At 39.6% G+C, this 14615-nt stretch overlaps 23 non-coding genes and 6 pseudogenes across 23 annotated transcripts; all 29 read right to left on the reverse strand.

The window, feature by feature from the left end:
* Positions 1-264: 264 nt before the first annotated feature.
* LOC146039655 (5S ribosomal RNA) lies at positions 265-383 on the reverse strand (annotated as a pseudogene).
* Positions 384-727: 344 nt separating this feature from the next.
* On the reverse strand, positions 728-846 carry LOC146039016 (5S ribosomal RNA). Its single transcript, XR_014462558.1, has one exon. It is a non-coding gene; the product is annotated as a 5S ribosomal RNA (ribosomal RNA).
* A 344-nt stretch (positions 847-1190) lies between these two features.
* On the reverse strand, positions 1191-1309 carry LOC146039017 (5S ribosomal RNA). The gene has a single exon (XR_014462559.1). It is a non-coding gene; the product is annotated as a 5S ribosomal RNA (ribosomal RNA).
* A 344-nt stretch (positions 1310-1653) lies between these two features.
* LOC146038525 (5S ribosomal RNA) lies at positions 1654-1772 on the reverse strand. Its single transcript, XR_014462110.1, has one exon. It is a non-coding gene; the product is annotated as a 5S ribosomal RNA (ribosomal RNA).
* A 346-nt stretch (positions 1773-2118) lies between these two features.
* On the reverse strand, positions 2119-2237 carry LOC146037827 (5S ribosomal RNA). The gene has a single exon (XR_014461469.1). It is a non-coding gene; the product is annotated as a 5S ribosomal RNA (ribosomal RNA).
* Positions 2238-2581: 344 nt separating this feature from the next.
* Positions 2582-2700, reverse strand: LOC146039018 (5S ribosomal RNA). The gene has a single exon (XR_014462560.1). It is a non-coding gene; the product is annotated as a 5S ribosomal RNA (ribosomal RNA).
* Positions 2701-3042: 342 nt separating this feature from the next.
* Positions 3043-3161, reverse strand: LOC146039019 (5S ribosomal RNA). The gene has a single exon (XR_014462561.1). It is a non-coding gene; the product is annotated as a 5S ribosomal RNA (ribosomal RNA).
* Positions 3162-3503: 342 nt separating this feature from the next.
* LOC146039218 (5S ribosomal RNA) lies at positions 3504-3622 on the reverse strand. Its single transcript, XR_014462743.1, has one exon. It is a non-coding gene; the product is annotated as a 5S ribosomal RNA (ribosomal RNA).
* A 345-nt stretch (positions 3623-3967) lies between these two features.
* Positions 3968-4086, reverse strand: LOC146039274 (5S ribosomal RNA). The gene has a single exon (XR_014462793.1). It is a non-coding gene; the product is annotated as a 5S ribosomal RNA (ribosomal RNA).
* Positions 4087-4431: 345 nt separating this feature from the next.
* On the reverse strand, positions 4432-4550 carry LOC146038686 (5S ribosomal RNA). Its single transcript, XR_014462256.1, has one exon. It is a non-coding gene; the product is annotated as a 5S ribosomal RNA (ribosomal RNA).
* A 345-nt stretch (positions 4551-4895) lies between these two features.
* Positions 4896-5007, reverse strand: LOC146039885 (5S ribosomal RNA; annotated as a pseudogene).
* A 345-nt stretch (positions 5008-5352) lies between these two features.
* Positions 5353-5471, reverse strand: LOC146037626 (5S ribosomal RNA). Its single transcript, XR_014461286.1, has one exon. It is a non-coding gene; the product is annotated as a 5S ribosomal RNA (ribosomal RNA).
* A 345-nt stretch (positions 5472-5816) lies between these two features.
* Positions 5817-5928, reverse strand: LOC146039886 (5S ribosomal RNA; annotated as a pseudogene).
* Positions 5929-6274: 346 nt separating this feature from the next.
* LOC146039763 (5S ribosomal RNA) lies at positions 6275-6393 on the reverse strand (annotated as a pseudogene).
* Positions 6394-6948: 555 nt separating this feature from the next.
* LOC146038499 (5S ribosomal RNA) lies at positions 6949-7067 on the reverse strand. Its single transcript, XR_014462085.1, has one exon. It is a non-coding gene; the product is annotated as a 5S ribosomal RNA (ribosomal RNA).
* A 345-nt stretch (positions 7068-7412) lies between these two features.
* On the reverse strand, positions 7413-7531 carry LOC146039485 (5S ribosomal RNA). The gene has a single exon (XR_014462986.1). It is a non-coding gene; the product is annotated as a 5S ribosomal RNA (ribosomal RNA).
* Positions 7532-7877: 346 nt separating this feature from the next.
* Positions 7878-7996, reverse strand: LOC146039279 (5S ribosomal RNA). The gene has a single exon (XR_014462798.1). It is a non-coding gene; the product is annotated as a 5S ribosomal RNA (ribosomal RNA).
* Positions 7997-8341: 345 nt separating this feature from the next.
* LOC146039280 (5S ribosomal RNA) lies at positions 8342-8460 on the reverse strand. Its single transcript, XR_014462799.1, has one exon. It is a non-coding gene; the product is annotated as a 5S ribosomal RNA (ribosomal RNA).
* A 346-nt stretch (positions 8461-8806) lies between these two features.
* Positions 8807-8925, reverse strand: LOC146039656 (5S ribosomal RNA; annotated as a pseudogene).
* Positions 8926-9268: 343 nt separating this feature from the next.
* LOC146039167 (5S ribosomal RNA) lies at positions 9269-9387 on the reverse strand. The gene has a single exon (XR_014462696.1). It is a non-coding gene; the product is annotated as a 5S ribosomal RNA (ribosomal RNA).
* A 343-nt stretch (positions 9388-9730) lies between these two features.
* LOC146038825 (5S ribosomal RNA) lies at positions 9731-9849 on the reverse strand. The gene has a single exon (XR_014462385.1). It is a non-coding gene; the product is annotated as a 5S ribosomal RNA (ribosomal RNA).
* A 228-nt stretch (positions 9850-10077) lies between these two features.
* Positions 10078-10196, reverse strand: LOC146039229 (5S ribosomal RNA). The gene has a single exon (XR_014462753.1). It is a non-coding gene; the product is annotated as a 5S ribosomal RNA (ribosomal RNA).
* A 345-nt stretch (positions 10197-10541) lies between these two features.
* Positions 10542-10660, reverse strand: LOC146039123 (5S ribosomal RNA). The gene has a single exon (XR_014462656.1). It is a non-coding gene; the product is annotated as a 5S ribosomal RNA (ribosomal RNA).
* Positions 10661-11005: 345 nt separating this feature from the next.
* LOC146038773 (5S ribosomal RNA) lies at positions 11006-11124 on the reverse strand. The gene has a single exon (XR_014462336.1). It is a non-coding gene; the product is annotated as a 5S ribosomal RNA (ribosomal RNA).
* A 345-nt stretch (positions 11125-11469) lies between these two features.
* On the reverse strand, positions 11470-11588 carry LOC146039696 (5S ribosomal RNA; annotated as a pseudogene).
* Positions 11589-11934: 346 nt separating this feature from the next.
* LOC146039165 (5S ribosomal RNA) lies at positions 11935-12053 on the reverse strand. Its single transcript, XR_014462694.1, has one exon. It is a non-coding gene; the product is annotated as a 5S ribosomal RNA (ribosomal RNA).
* A 798-nt stretch (positions 12054-12851) lies between these two features.
* On the reverse strand, positions 12852-12970 carry LOC146038576 (5S ribosomal RNA). The gene has a single exon (XR_014462157.1). It is a non-coding gene; the product is annotated as a 5S ribosomal RNA (ribosomal RNA).
* Positions 12971-13316: 346 nt separating this feature from the next.
* Positions 13317-13435, reverse strand: LOC146038698 (5S ribosomal RNA). The gene has a single exon (XR_014462268.1). It is a non-coding gene; the product is annotated as a 5S ribosomal RNA (ribosomal RNA).
* Positions 13436-13781: 346 nt separating this feature from the next.
* Positions 13782-13900, reverse strand: LOC146039155 (5S ribosomal RNA). Its single transcript, XR_014462685.1, has one exon. It is a non-coding gene; the product is annotated as a 5S ribosomal RNA (ribosomal RNA).
* Positions 13901-14615: the final 715 nt, after the last annotated feature.

The following is a 14615-nucleotide window of genomic DNA, read 5'->3' on the forward strand; positions in this document are numbered from 1 at the left end:
TGAAAAAAAATAATGTGTTGGTAATGTAAAAAGACCTACAGGAAATAATATTAGCAGGTGGTCTCAAATTAAACTACTAAAGAGGCTCAACACTGTTTAGCTGCCAAAAGCAGTTGGAATTGGGCTGAAACAGTGTGGTAAGTCTTTAGGTGATGGCTATTGTGTCTGTTTGACCTCTCCCAAATGTCTGTATCGGCAATAAAAAGAAAAAGTTTCCAATTTAAATAGCTAGAGAATAAAAACAATTTGCCAGTAATGGAAAAAAACCTACAGCACCTGGTGGTCCCATGTGGTCACCCACCCAAGTACTAACCAGGCCTAACACTGCTTAGCTTCCAAGATCAGACGAGATTGGGCGTATCCAATCTGGTATGGCTGTAGGTGAGATGCAGTCACTTTTTTGCCCTCTTCTACTTCTATAACCAGGTAAGCTAATAAAAAAGTTTCCTAACTGTATTGGCTTACTGAAAAAAATCATGTTTTGTTAATGTAAAAAGACCTACAGGACATGATATTAGCAGGTGGTCTCAAATTAAACTACTAAAGAGGCTCAACACTGTTTAGCTGCCAAAAGCAGTTGGAATTGGGCCGAAACAGTGTGGTAAGTTTTTAGGTGATGGCTATTGTGTCTGTTTGACCTCTTCCAAATGTCTGTACTGGCAATAAAAAAAAAAGTTTCCAATTTAAATAGCTAGAGAATAAAAACAATTTGCCAGTAATGGGAAAAAACCTACAGCACCTGGTGTTCCCATGTGGTCTCCCACCCAAGTACTAACCAGGCCCAACACTGCTTAGATTCCAAGATCAGACGAGATTGGGCGAATCCAATGTGGTATGGCTGTAGGTGAGATGCAGGCACTTTTTTGCCCTCTTCTACTTCTATAACCAGGTAAGCTAATAAAAAATTTTCCTAACTGTATTGGCTTACTGAAAAAAATCATGTTTTGTTAATGTAAAAAGACCTACAGGACATGATATTAGCAGGTGGTCTCAAATTAAACTACTAAAGAGGCTCAACACTGTTTAGCTGCCAAAAGCAGTTGGAATTGGGCCGAAACAGTGTGGTAAGTTTTTAGGTGATGGCTATTGTGTCTGTTTGACCTCTTCCAAATGTCTGTACTGGCAATAAAAAAAAAAGTTTCCAATTTAAATAGCTAGAGAATAAAAACAATTTGCCAGTAATGGGAAAAAACCTACAGCACCTGGTGTTCCCATGTGGTCTCCCACCCAAGTACTAACCAGGCCCAACACTGCTTAGATTCCAAGATCAGACGAGATTGGGCGAATCCAATGTGGTATGGCTGTAGGTGAAATGCAGGCACTTTTTTGCCCTCTTCTACTTCTATAACCAGGTAAGCTAATAAAAAAGTTTCCTAACTGTATTGGCTTACTGAAAAAAATCATGTGTTGGTAATGTAAAAAGACCTACAGGACATGATATTAGCAGGTGGTCTCAAATTAAACTACTAAAGAGGCTCAACACTGTTTAGCTGCCAAAAGCAGTTGGAATTGGGCCTAAACAGTGTGGTAAGTTTTTAGGTGATGGCTATTGTGTCTGTTTGACCTCTTCCAAATGTCTGTACTGGCAATAAAAAAAAAGTTTCCAATTTAAATAGCTAGAGGAAAAAAAGCAATGTGCCAGTAATGGGAAAAAACCTACAGCACCTGGTGTTCCCATGTGGTCACCCACCTAAGTACTAACCAGGCCCAACACTGCTTAGCTTCCAAGATCAGACGAGATTGGTCGTATCCAATGTGGTATGGCTGTAGGTGAGATGCAGGCACTTTTTTGCCCTCTTCTACTTCTATAACCAGGTAAGCTAATAAAAAAGTTTTCTAACTGTATTGGCTTACTGAAAAAAATCATGTGTTGGTAATGTAAAAAGACCTACAGGACATAATATTAGCAGGTGGTCTCAAATGAAACTACTAAAGAGGCTCAACACTGTTTAGCTGCCAAAAGCAGTTGGAATTGGGCTGAAACAGTGTGGTAAGTCTTGAGGTGATGGCTATTGTGTCTGTTTGACCTCTCCCAAATGTCTGTATCGGCAATAAAAAGAAAAAGTTTCCAATTTAAATAGCTAGAGAATAAAAACAATTTGCCAGTAATGGGAAAAAAACCTACAGCACCTGGTGTTCCCATGTGGCCACCCACCCAAGTACTAACCAGGCCCAACACTGCTTAGCTTCCAAGATCAGACGAGATTGGGCGTATCCAATGTGGTATGGCTGTAGGTGAGATGCAGGCACTTTTTTGCCCTCTTCTACTTCTATAACCAGGTAAGTTAATAAAAAAGTTTCCTAACTGTATTGGCTTACTGAAAAAAATCATGTTTTGTTAATGTAAAAAGACCTACAGGACATGATATTAGCAGGTGGTCTCAAATTAAACTACTAAAGAGGCTCAACACTGTTTAGCTGCCAAAAGCAGTTGGAATTGAGCCAAAACAGTGTGGTAAGTTTTTAGGTGATGGCTATTGAGTCTGTTTGACCTCTTCCAAATGTCTGTACTGGCAATAAAAAAAAAAGTTTCCAATTTAAATAGCTAGAGAATAAAAACAATTTGCCAGTAATGGGAAAAAACCTACAGCACCTGGTGTTCCCATGTGGTCTCCCACCCAAGTACTAACCAGGCCCAACACTGCTTAGATTCCAAGATCAGACGAGATTGGGCGAATCCAATGTGGTATGGCTGTAGGTGAGATGCAGGCACTTTTTGCCCTCTTCTACTTCTATAACCAGGTAAGCTAATAAAAAAGTTTCCTAACTGTATTGGCTTACTGAAAAAAATCATGTGTTGGTAATGTAAAAAGACCTACAGGACATGATATTAGCAGGTGGTCTCAAATTAAACTACTAAAGAGGCTCAACACTGTTTAGCTGCCAAAAGCAGTTGGAATTGGGCCTAAACAGTGTGGTAAGTTTTTAGGTGATGGCTATTATGTCTGTTTGACCTCTTCCAAATGTCTGTACTGGCAATAAAAAAAAAGTTTCCAATTTAAATAGCTAGAGAATAAAAACAATTTGCCAGTAATGGGAAAAAACCTACAGCACCTGGTGTTCCCATGTGGTCTCCCACCCAAGTACTAACCAGGCCCAACACTGCTTAGATTCCAAGATCAGACGAGATTGGGCGAATCCAATGTGGTATGGCTGTAGGTGAGATGCAGGCACTTTTTGCCCTCTTCTACTTCTATAACCAGGTAAGCTAATAAAAAAGTTTTCTAACTTTATTGGCTTACTGAAAAAAATCATGTTTTGTTAATGTAAAAAGACCTACAGGACATGATATTAGCAGGTGGTCTCAAATTAAACTACTAAAGAGGCTCAACACTGTTTAGCTGCCAAAAGCAGTTGGAATTGGGCCTAAACAGTGTGGTAAGTTTTTAGGTGATGGCTATTGTGTCTGTTTGACCTCTTCCAAATGTCTGTACTGGCAATAAAAAAAAAGTTTCCAATTTAAATAGCTAGAGAATAAAAACAATTTACCAGTAATGGGAAAAAACCTACAGCACCTGGTGTTCCCACATGGTCTCCCACCCAAGTACTAACCAGGCCCAACACTGCTTAGCTTCCAAGCTCAGACGAGATTGGGCGTATCCAATGTGGTATTGCTGTATGTGAGATGCAGGCACTTTTTTGCCCTCTTCTACTTCTATAACCAGGTAAGCTAATAAAAAAGTTTCCTAACTGTATTGGCTTACTGAAAAAAATCATGTGTTGGTAATGTAAAAAGACCTACAGGACATGATATTAGCAGGTGGTCTCAAATTAAACTACTAAAGAGGCTCAACACTGTTTAGCTGCCAAAAGCAGTTGGAATTGGGCCTAAACAGTGTGGTAAGTTTTTAGGTGATGGCTATTGTGTATGTTTGACCTCTTCCAAATGTCTGTACTGGCAATACAGAGAAAAAAGTTTCCAATTTAAAAAGCTAGAGAATAAAAACTATTTGCCAGTAATCGGAAAAACCTACAGCACCTGGTGTTCCCATGATGTCTCCAACCCAAGTACTAACCAGGCCCAACGCTGCTTAGCTTCCAAGATCAGACGAGATTGGGCGTATCCAATGTGGTATGGCTGTATGTGAGATGCAGGCACTTTTTTGCCCTCTTCTACTTCTATAACCAGGTAAGCTAATAAAAAAGTTTCCTAACTGTATTGGCTTACTGAAAAAAATCATGTGTTGGTAATGTAAAAAGACCTACAGGACATGATATTAGCAGGTGGTCTCAAATTAAACTACTAAAGTGGCTCAACACTGTTCAGCTGCCAAAAGCAGTTGGAATTGGGCCTAAACAGTGTGGTAAGTTTTTAGGTGATGGCTATTGTGTCTGTTTGACCTCTCCCAAATGTCTGTATTGGCAATAAAAATAAAAAGTTTCCAATTTAAATAGCAAGGGAATAAAAACCATTTGCCAGTAATGGGAAAAAACCTACAGCACCTGGTGTTCCCATGTGGTCTCCCACCCAAGTACTAACCAGGCCCGACACTGTTTAGCTTCCAAGATCAGACGAGATTGGGCGTATCCAATGTAGTATGGCTGTAGGTAAGATACTGGCACTTTTTTGCCCTCTTCTACTTCTATAACCAGGTAAGCTAATAAAAATGTTTCCTAACTGTATTGGCTTACTGATAAAAATCATGTGTTGGTAATGTAAAAAGACCTACAGGACATGATATTAGCAGGTGGTCTCAAATTAAACTACTAAAGAGGCTCAACACTGTTTAGCTGCCAAAAGCAGTTGGAATTGGGCCTAAACAGTGTGGTAAGTCTTTAGGTGATGGCTATTGTGTCTGTTTGACCTGTCCCAAATGTCTGTATTGGCAATAAAAATAAAAAGTTTCCAATTGAAATAGCAAGAGAATAAAAACAATTTGCCATTAATGGGAAAAAACCTACAGCACCTGGTGTTCCCATGTGGTCTCCCACCCAAGTATTAACTAGGCCCAACACTGCTTAGCTTCCAAGATCAGACGGCGTATCCAATGTGGTATGGCTGTAGGTGAGATACCGGCACTTTTTTGCCCTCTTCTACTTCTATAACCAGGTAAGCTAATAAAAAAGTTTCCTATCTGTATTGCCTTACTGAAAAAAATCATGTGTTGGTAATGTAAAAAGACCTACAGGACATGATATTAGCAGGTGGTCTCAAATTAAACTACTAAAGAGGCTCAACACTGTTTAGCTGCCAAAAGCAGTTGGAATTGGGCCTAAACAGTGTGGTAAGTTTTTAGGTGATGGCTATTGTGTCTGTTTGACCTCTTCCAAATATCTGTACTGTCAATAAAGAGAAAAAAGTTTCCAATTTAAAAAGCTAGAGAATAAAAACAATTTGCCAGTAATGGGAAAAACCTACAGCACCTGGTGTTCCCATGTGGTCTCCCACCCAAGTACTAACCAGGCCCAACACTGCTTAGCTTCCAAGATCAGACGAGATTGGGTGTATCCAATGTGGTATAGCTGTAGGTAAGATACTGGCACTTTTTTGCCCTCTTCTACTTCTATAACCAGGTAAGCTAATAAAAATGTTTCCTAACTGTATTGGCTTACTGATAAAAATCATGTGTTGGTAATGTAAAAAGACCTACAGGACATGATATTAGCAGGTGGTCTCAAATTAAACTACTAAAGAGGCTCAACACTGTTTAGCTGCCAAAAGCAGTTGGAATTGGGCCTAAACAGTGTGGTAAGTCTTTAGGTGATGGCTATTGTGTCTGTTTGACCTGTCCCAAATGTCTGTATTGGCAATAAAAATAAAAAGTTTCCAATTGAAATAGCAAGAGAATAAAAACAATTTGCCATTAATGGGAAAAAACCTACAGCACCTGGTGTTCCCATGTGGTCTCCCACCCAAGTATTAACTAGGCCCAACACTGCTTAGCTTCCAAGATCAGACGGCGTATCCAATGTGGTATGGCTGTAGGTGAGATACCGGCACTTTTTTGCCCTCTTCTACTTCTATAACCAGGTAAGCTAATAAAAAAGTTTCCTATCTGTATTGCCTTACTGAAAAAAATCATGTGTTGGTAATGTAAAAAGACCTACAGGACATGATATTAGCAGGTGGTCTCAAATTAAACTACTAAAGAGGCTCAACACTGTTTAGCTGCCAAAAGCAGTTGGAATTGGGCCTAAACAGTGTGGTAAGTTTTAAGGTGATGGCTATTGTGTCTGTTTGACCTCTTCCAAATATCTGTACTGTCAATAAAGAGAAAAAAGTTTCCAATTTAAAAAGCTAGAGAATAAAAACAATTTGCCAGTAATGGGAAAAAACCAACAGCAACTGGTGTTCCTATGTGGTCTCCCACCCAAGTACTAACCACACCCAACACTGCTTAGCTTCCAAGATCAGACGGGATTGGGCGTATCCAATGTTGTATGGCTGTAGGTGAGATACCGGCACTTTTTTGCCCTCTTCTACTTCTATAACCAGGTAAGCTAATAAAAATGTTTCCTAGCTGTATTGGCTTACTGAAAAAAATCATGTGTTGGTAATGTAAAAAGACCTACAGGACATGATTTTAGCAGGTGGTCTCAAATTAAACTACTAAAGAGGCTCAACACTGTTTAGCTGCCAAAAGCAGTTGGAATTGGGCCTAAACAGTGTGGTAAGTTTTTAGGTGATGGCTATTGTGTCTGTTTGACATCTTCCAAATGTCTGTACTGGCAATAAAAAAAAAAGGGTACTTATGTAATATCTGGGCTCCCGTTTTTCTTATGAGACCGTGTCTCCTCGCGGGGCTCGCTGCGCTCGCCACGCTTCGGTCACGGTGGCTCGCTGCGCTCGCCACACTATATCAAATCAACTCCATGCGTAGTTGGATAGTAGGGGTATGAAAAAATGGGCTTCATTTAACATGGGAGCCCAGATAATACATAAAAACCAAAAAAAGTTTCCAATTTAAATAGCTAGAGAATAAAAACAATTTGCCAGTAATGGGAAAAAACCTACAGCACCTGGTGTTCCCATGTGGTCTCCCACCCAAGTACTAACCAGTCCCAACACTGCTTAGCTTCCAAGATCAGACGAGATTGGGTGTATCCAATGTGGTATGGCTGTAGGTGAGATACCAGCACTTTTTTGCCCTCTTCTACTTCTATAACCAGGTAAGCTAATAAAAATGTTTTCTAACTGTATTGGCTTACTGAAAAAAATCATGTGTTGGTAATGTAAAAAGACCTACAGGACATGATATTAGCAGGTGGTCTCAAATTAAACTACTAAAGAGGCTCAACACTGTTTAGCTGCCAAAAGCAGTTGGAATTGGGCCTAAACAGTGTCGTAAGTTTTTAGGTGATGGCTATTGTGTATGTTTGACCTCTTCCAAATGTCTGTGCTGGCAATAAAGAGAAAAAAGTTTCCAATTTAAAAAGCTAGAGAATAAAAACTATTTGCCACTAATGGGAAAAACCTACAGCACCTGGTGTTCCCATGTGGTCTCCAACCCAAGTACTAACCAGGCCCAACACTGCTTAGCTTCTAAGATCAGATGAGATTGGGCGTATCCAATGTGGTATGGCTGCAGGTGAGATACAGGCACTTTTTTGCCCTCTTCTACTTCTATAACCATGTAAGCTAATAAAAAAGTTTCCTAACTGTATTGGCTTACTGAAAAAAAAATCATGTGTTGGTAATGTAAAAAGACCTACAGGACATGATATTAGCAGGTGGTCTCAAATTAAACTACTAAAGAAGCTCAACACTGTTTAGCTGCCAAAAGCAGTTGGAATTGGGCCTAAACAGTGTGGTAAGTCTTTAGGTGATGTCTATTGTGTCTGTTTGACCTCTCCCAAATGTCTGTATTGGCAATAAAAAGAAAAAGTTTCCAATTTAAATAGCTAGAGAATAAAAACAATTTGCCAGTAATGGGAAAAACCTACAGCACCTGGTGTTCCCATGTGGTCTCCCACCCAAGTACTAAACAGGCCCAACACTGCTTAGCTTCCAAGATCAGACGAGAATGGGTGTATCCAATGTGGTATGGCTGTAGCTGAGATACAGGCACTTTTTTGCCCTCTTCTACTTCTATAACCAGGTAAGCTAATAAAAAAGTTTCCTAACTGTATTGGCTTACTGAAAAAAAATAATGTGTTGGTAATGTAAAAAGACCTACAGGACATGATATTAGCAGGTGGTCTCAAATTAAACTACTAAAGAGGCTCAACACTGTTTAGCTGCCAAAAGCAGTTGGAATTGGGCCTAAACAGTGTGGTAAGTCTTTAGGTGATGGCTATTGTGTCTGTTTGACCTCTCCCAAATGTCTGTATTGGCAATAAAAAGAAAAAGTTTCCAATTTAAATAGCTAGAGAATAAAAACAATTTGCCAGTAATGGGAAAAACCTACAGCACCTGGTGTTCCCATGTGGTCTCCCACCCAAGTACTAAACAGGCCCAACACTGCTTAGCTTCCAAGATCAGACGAGAATGGGTGTATCCAATGTGGTATGGCTGTAGCTGAGATACAGGCACTTTTTTGCCCTCTTCTACTCCTATAACCAGGTAAGCTAATAAAAAAGTCTTCTAACTGTATTGGCTTACTGAAAAAAAATAATGTGTTGGTAATGTAAAAAGACCTACAGGAAATAATATTAGCAGGTGGTCTCAAATTAAACTACTAAAGAGGCTCAACACTGTTTAGCTGCCAAAAGCAGTTGGAATTGGGCTGAAACAGTGTGGTAAGTCTTTAGGTGATGGCTATTGTGTCTGTTTGACCTCTCCCAAATGTCTGTATCGGCAATAAAAAGAAAAAGTTTCCAATTTAAATAGCTAGAGAATAAAAACAATTTGCCAGTAATGGAAAAAAACCTACAGCACCTGGTGGTCCCATGTGGTCACCCACCCAAGTACTAACCAGGCCTAACACTGCTTAGCTTCCAAGATCAGACGAGATTGGGCGTATCCAATCTGGTATGGCTGTAGGTGAGATGCAGTCACTTTTTTGCCCTCTTCTACTTCTATAACCAGGTAAGCTAATAAAAAAGTTTCCTAACTGTATTGGCTTACTGAAAAAAATCATGTTTTGTTAATGTAAAAAGACCTACAGGACATGATATTAGCAGGTGGTCTCAAATTAAACTACTAAAGAGGCTCAACACTGTTTAGCTGCCAAAAGCAGTTGGAATTGGGCCTAAACAGTGTGGTAAGTTTTTAGGTGATGGCTATTGTGTCTGTTTGACCTCTTCCAAATGTCTGTACTGGCAATAAAAAAAAAGTTTCCAATTTAAATAGCTAGAGAAAAAAAGCTATTTGCCAGTAATGGGAAAAAACCTACAGCACCTGGTGTTCCCATGTGGTCACCCACCCAAGTACTAACCAGGCCCAACACTACTTAGCTTCCAAGATCAGTCGAGATTAGGCGTATCCAATGTGGTATGGCTGTAGGTGAGATGCAGGCACTTTTTTGCCCTCTTCTACTTCTATAACCAGGTAAGCTAATAAAAAAGTTTTCTAACTGTATTGGCTTACTGAAAAAAATCATGTTTTGTTAATGTAAAAAGACCTACAGGACATGATATTAGCAGGTGGTCTCAAATTAAACTACGAAAGAGGCTCAACACTGTTTAGCTGCCAAAAGCAGTTGGAATTGGGCCTAAACAGTGTGGTAAGTTTTTAGGTGATGGCTATTGTGTCTGTTTGACCTCTTCCAAATGTCTGTACTGGCAATAAAAAAAAAGTTTCCAATTTAAATAGCTAGAGAATAAAAACAATTTACCAGTAATGGGAAAAAACCTACAGCACCTGGTGTTCCCACATGGTCTCCCACCCAAGTACTAACCAGGCCCAACGCTGCTTAGCTTCCAAGATCAGACGAGATTGGGCGTATCCAATGTGGTATGGCTGTAGATGAGATACAGGCACTTTTTTGCCCTCTTCTACTTCTATAACCATGTAAGCTAATAAAAAAGTTTCCTAACTGTATTGGCTTACTGAAAAAAATCATGTTTTGTTAATGTAAAAAGACCTACAAGACATGATATTAGCAGGTGGTCTAAAATTAAACTACTAAAGAGGCTCAACACTGTTTAGCTGCCAAAAGCAGTTGGAATTGGGCCTAAACAGTGGTAATGGGAAAAAACCTACAGCACCTGGTGTTCCCATGTAGTCTCCCACCTAAGTACTAACCAGGCCCAACGCTGCTTAGCTTCCAAGATCAGACGAGATTGGGCGTATCCAATGTGGTATGGCTGTAGATGAGATACAGGCACTTTTTTGCCCTCTTCTACTTCTATAACCAGGTAAGCTAATAAAAATGTTTCCTAACTGTATTGGCTTACTGAAAAAAATCATGTGTTGGTAATGTAAAAAGACCTACAGGACATGATATTAGCAGGTGGTCTCAAACTAAACTACTAAAGAGGCTCAACACTGTTTAGCTGCCAAAAGCAGTTGGAATTGGGCCTAAACAGTGTGGTAAGTTTTTAGGTGATGGCTATTGTGTATGTTTGACCTCTTCCAAATGTCTGTACTGGCAATACAGAGAAAAAAGTTTCAAATTTAAAAAGCTAGAGAATAAAAACTATTTGCCAGTAATGGGAAAAACCTACAGCACCTAGTGTTCCCATGTTGTCGCCAAGCCAAGTACTAACCAGGCCCAACACTGCTTAGCTTCCAAGATCAGACGAGATTGGGCGTATCCAATGTGGTATGGCTGTAGGTGAGATGCAGGCACTTTTTTGCCCTCTTCTACTTCTATAACCAGGTAAGCTAATAAAAAAGTTTCCTAACTGTATTGGCTTACTGAAAAAAATCATGTGTTGGTAATGTAAAAAGACCTACAGGACATGATATTAGCAGGTGGTCTCAAATTAAACTACTAAAGTGGCTCAACACTGTTCAGCTGCCAAAAGCAGTAGGAATTGGGCCTAAACAGTGTGGTAAGTTTTTAGGTGATGGCTATTGTGTCTGTTTGACCTCTCCCAAAAGTCTGTATTGGCAATAAAAATAAAAAGTTTCCAATTTAAATAGCAAGAGAATAAAAACCATTTGCCAGTAATGGGAAAAAACCTACAGCACCTGGTGTTCCCATGTGGTCACCCACCCAAGTACTAACCAGGCCCAACACTGTTTAGCTTCCAAGATCAGACGAGATTGGGCGTATCCAATGTAGTATTGCTGTAGGTAAGATATCGGCACTTTTTTGCCCTCTTCTACTTCTATAACCAGGTAAGCTAATAAAAAAGTTTCCTAACTGTATTGGCTTACTGAAAAAAATCATGTGTTGGTAATGTAAAAAGACCTACAGGACATGATATTAGCAGGTGGTCTCAAATTAAACTACTAAAGAGGCTCAACACTGTTTAGCTGCCAAAAGCAGTTGGAATTGGGCCTAAACAGTGTGGTAAGTCTTTAGGTGATGGCTATTGTGTCTGTTTGACCTCTCCCAAATGTCTGTATTGGCAATAAAAAGAAAAAGTTTCCAATTTAAATAGCTAGAGAATAAAAACAATTTGCCAGTAATGGGAAAAAACCTAAAGCACCTGGTGTTCCCATGTGGTCACCCACCCAAGTACTAACCAGGCCCAACACTGCTTAGCTTCCAAGATCAGACGAGATTGGACGTATCCAATCTGGTAGGGCTATAGGTGAGATGCAGGCACTTTTTTGCCCTCTTCTACTTCTATAACCAGGTAAGCTAATAAAAAAGTTTCCTAACTGTATTGGCTTACTGAAAAAAAATCATGTGTTGGTAATGTAAAAAGACCTACAGGACAAAATATTAGCAGGTGGTCTAAAATTAAACTACTAAAGAGGCTCAACACTGTTTAGCTGCCAAAAGCAGTTGGAATTGGGCTGAAACAGTGTGGTAAGTCTTTAGGTGATGGCAATTGTGTCTGTTTGACCTCTCCCAAATGTCTGTATCGGCAATAAAAAGAAAAAGTTTCCAATTTAAATAGCTAGAGAATAAAAACAATTTGCCAGTAATGGGAAAAAACCTACAGCACCTGGTGTTCCCATGTGGTCACCCACCCAAGTACTAACCAGGCCCAACACTGCTTAGCTTCCAAGATCAGACAAGATTGGGCGTATCCAATCTGGTATGGCTGTAGGTGAGATGCAGGCACTTTTTTGCCCTCTTCTACTTCTATAACCAGGTAAGCTAATAAAAAAGTTTCCTAACTGTATTGGCTTACTGAAAAAAATCATGTTTTGTTAATGTAAAAAGACCTACAGGACATAATATTAGCACGTGGTCTCAAATTAAACTACTAAAGAGGTTCAACACTGTTTAGCTGCCAAAAGCAGTTGGAATTGGGCCTAAACAGTTTGGTAAGTTTTTAGGTGATGGCTATTGTGTCTGTTTGACCTCTTCCAAATGTCTGTACTGGCAATAAAGAGAAAAAAGTTTCCAATTTAAAAAGCTAGAGAATAAAAACTATTTGCCAGTAATGGGAAAAACCTACAGCACCATGTGGTCACCCACCCAAGTACTAACCAGGCCCAACACTGCTTAGCTTCCAAGATCAGACGAGATTAAGCGTATCCAATGTGGTATTGCTGTAGGTGAGATGCAGGCACTTTTTTGCCCTCTTCTACTTCTATAACCAGGTAAGTTAATAAAAAAGTTTCCTAACTGTATTGGCTTACTGAAAAAAATCATGTTTTGTTAATGTAAAAAGACCTACAGGACATGATATTAGCAGGTGGTCTCAAATTAAACTACTAAAGAGGCTCAACACTGTTTAGCTGCCAAAAGCAGTTGGAATTGGGCCTAAACAGTGTGGTAAGTTTTTAGGTGATGGCTATTGTGTCTGTTTGACCTCTTCCAAATGTCTGTACTGGCAATAAAAAAAAAAGTTTCCAATTTAAATAGCTAGAGAATAAAAACAATTTGCCAGTAATGGGAAAAAACCTACAGCACGTGGTGTTCCCATGTGGTCACCCACCCAAGTACTAACCAGGCCCAACACTGCTTAGCTTCCAAGATCAGACGAGATTGGGCGTATCCAATGTGGTATGGCTGTAGGTGAGATGCAGGCACTTTTTTGCCCTCTTCTACTTCTATAACCAGGTAAGCTAATAAAAAAGTTTCCTAACTGTATTGGCTTACTGAAAAAAAATCATGTGTTGGTAATGTAAAAAGACCTACAGGACATAATATTAGCAGGTGGTCTCAAATTAAACTACTAAAGAGGCTCAACACTGTTTAGCTGCCAAAAGCAGTTGGAATTGGGCCTAAACAGTGTGGTAAGTCTTTAGGTGATGGCTATTGTGTCTGTTTGACCTCTCCCAAATGTCTGTATCGGCAATAAAAAGAAAAAGTTTCCAATTTAAATAGCTAGAGAATAAAAACAATTTGCCAGTAATGGGAAAAAACCTACAGCACCTGGTGTTCCCATGTGGTCACCCACCCAAGTACTTACCAGGCCCAACACTGCTTAGCTTCCAAGATCAGACGAGATTGGGCGTATCCAATCTGGTATGGCTGTAGGTGAGATGCAGGCACTTTTTTGCCCTCTTCTACTTCTATAACCAGGTAAGCTAATAAAAAAGTTTCCTAACTGTATTGGCTTACTGAAAAAAAATCATGTGTTGGTAATGTAAAAAGACCTACAGGACATAATATTAGCAGGTGGTCTCAAATTAAACTACTAAAGAGGCTCAACACTGTTTAGCTGCCAAAAGCAGTTGGAATTGGGCCTAAACAGTGTGGTAAGTCTTTAGGTGATGGCTATTGTGTCTGTTTGACCTCTCCCAAATGTCTGTATCGGCAATAAAAAGAAAAAGTTTCCAATTTAAATAGCTAGAGAATAAAAACAATTTGCCAGTAATGGGAAAAAACCTACAGCACCTGGTGTTCCCATGTGGTCACCCACCCAAGTACTTACCAGGCCCAACACTGCTTAGCTTCCAAGATCAGACGAGATTGGGCGTATCCAATCTAGTATGGCTGTAGGTGAGATGCAGACACTTTTTTGCCCTCTTCTACTTCTATAACCAGGTAAGCTAATAAAAAAGTTTCCTAACTGTATTGGCTTACTGAAAAAAATCATGTTTTGTTAATGTAAAAAGACCTACAGGACATGATATTAGCAGGTGGTCTCAAAATAAACTACTAAAGAGGCTCAACACTGTTTAGCTGAAAAAAGCAGTTGGAATTGGGCCTAAACAGTGTGGTAAGTTTTTAGGTGATGGCTATTGTGTCTGTTTGACCTCTTCCAAATGTCTGTACTGGCAATAAAGAGAAAAAAGTTTCCAATTTAAAAAGCTAGAGAATAAAAACTATTTGCCAGTAATGGGAAAAACCTACAGCACCATGTGGCCACCCACCCAAGTACTAACCAGGCCCAACACTGCTTAGCTTCCAAGATCAGACGATATTGGGCGTATCCAATGTGGTATGGCTGTAGGTGAGATGCAGGCACTTTTTTGCCCTCTTCTACTTCTATAACCAGGTAAGTTAATAAAAAAGTTTCCTAACGGTATTGGCTTACTGAAAAAAATCATGTTTTGTTAATGTAAAAAGACCTACAGGATATGATATTAGCAGGTGGTCTCAAATTAAACTACTAAAGAGGCTCAACACTGTTTAGCTGCCAAAAGCAGTTGGAATTGGGCCTAAACAGTGTGGTAAGTTTTTAGGTGATGGCTATTGTGTCTGTTTGACCTCTTC

Source organism: Crinia signifera, chromosome 9 (assembly GCF_055691185.1).
Source record: "Crinia signifera chromosome 9, ASM5569118v1, whole genome shotgun sequence".
Lineage (NCBI taxonomy): Eukaryota > Metazoa > Chordata > Amphibia > Anura > Myobatrachidae > Crinia > Crinia signifera.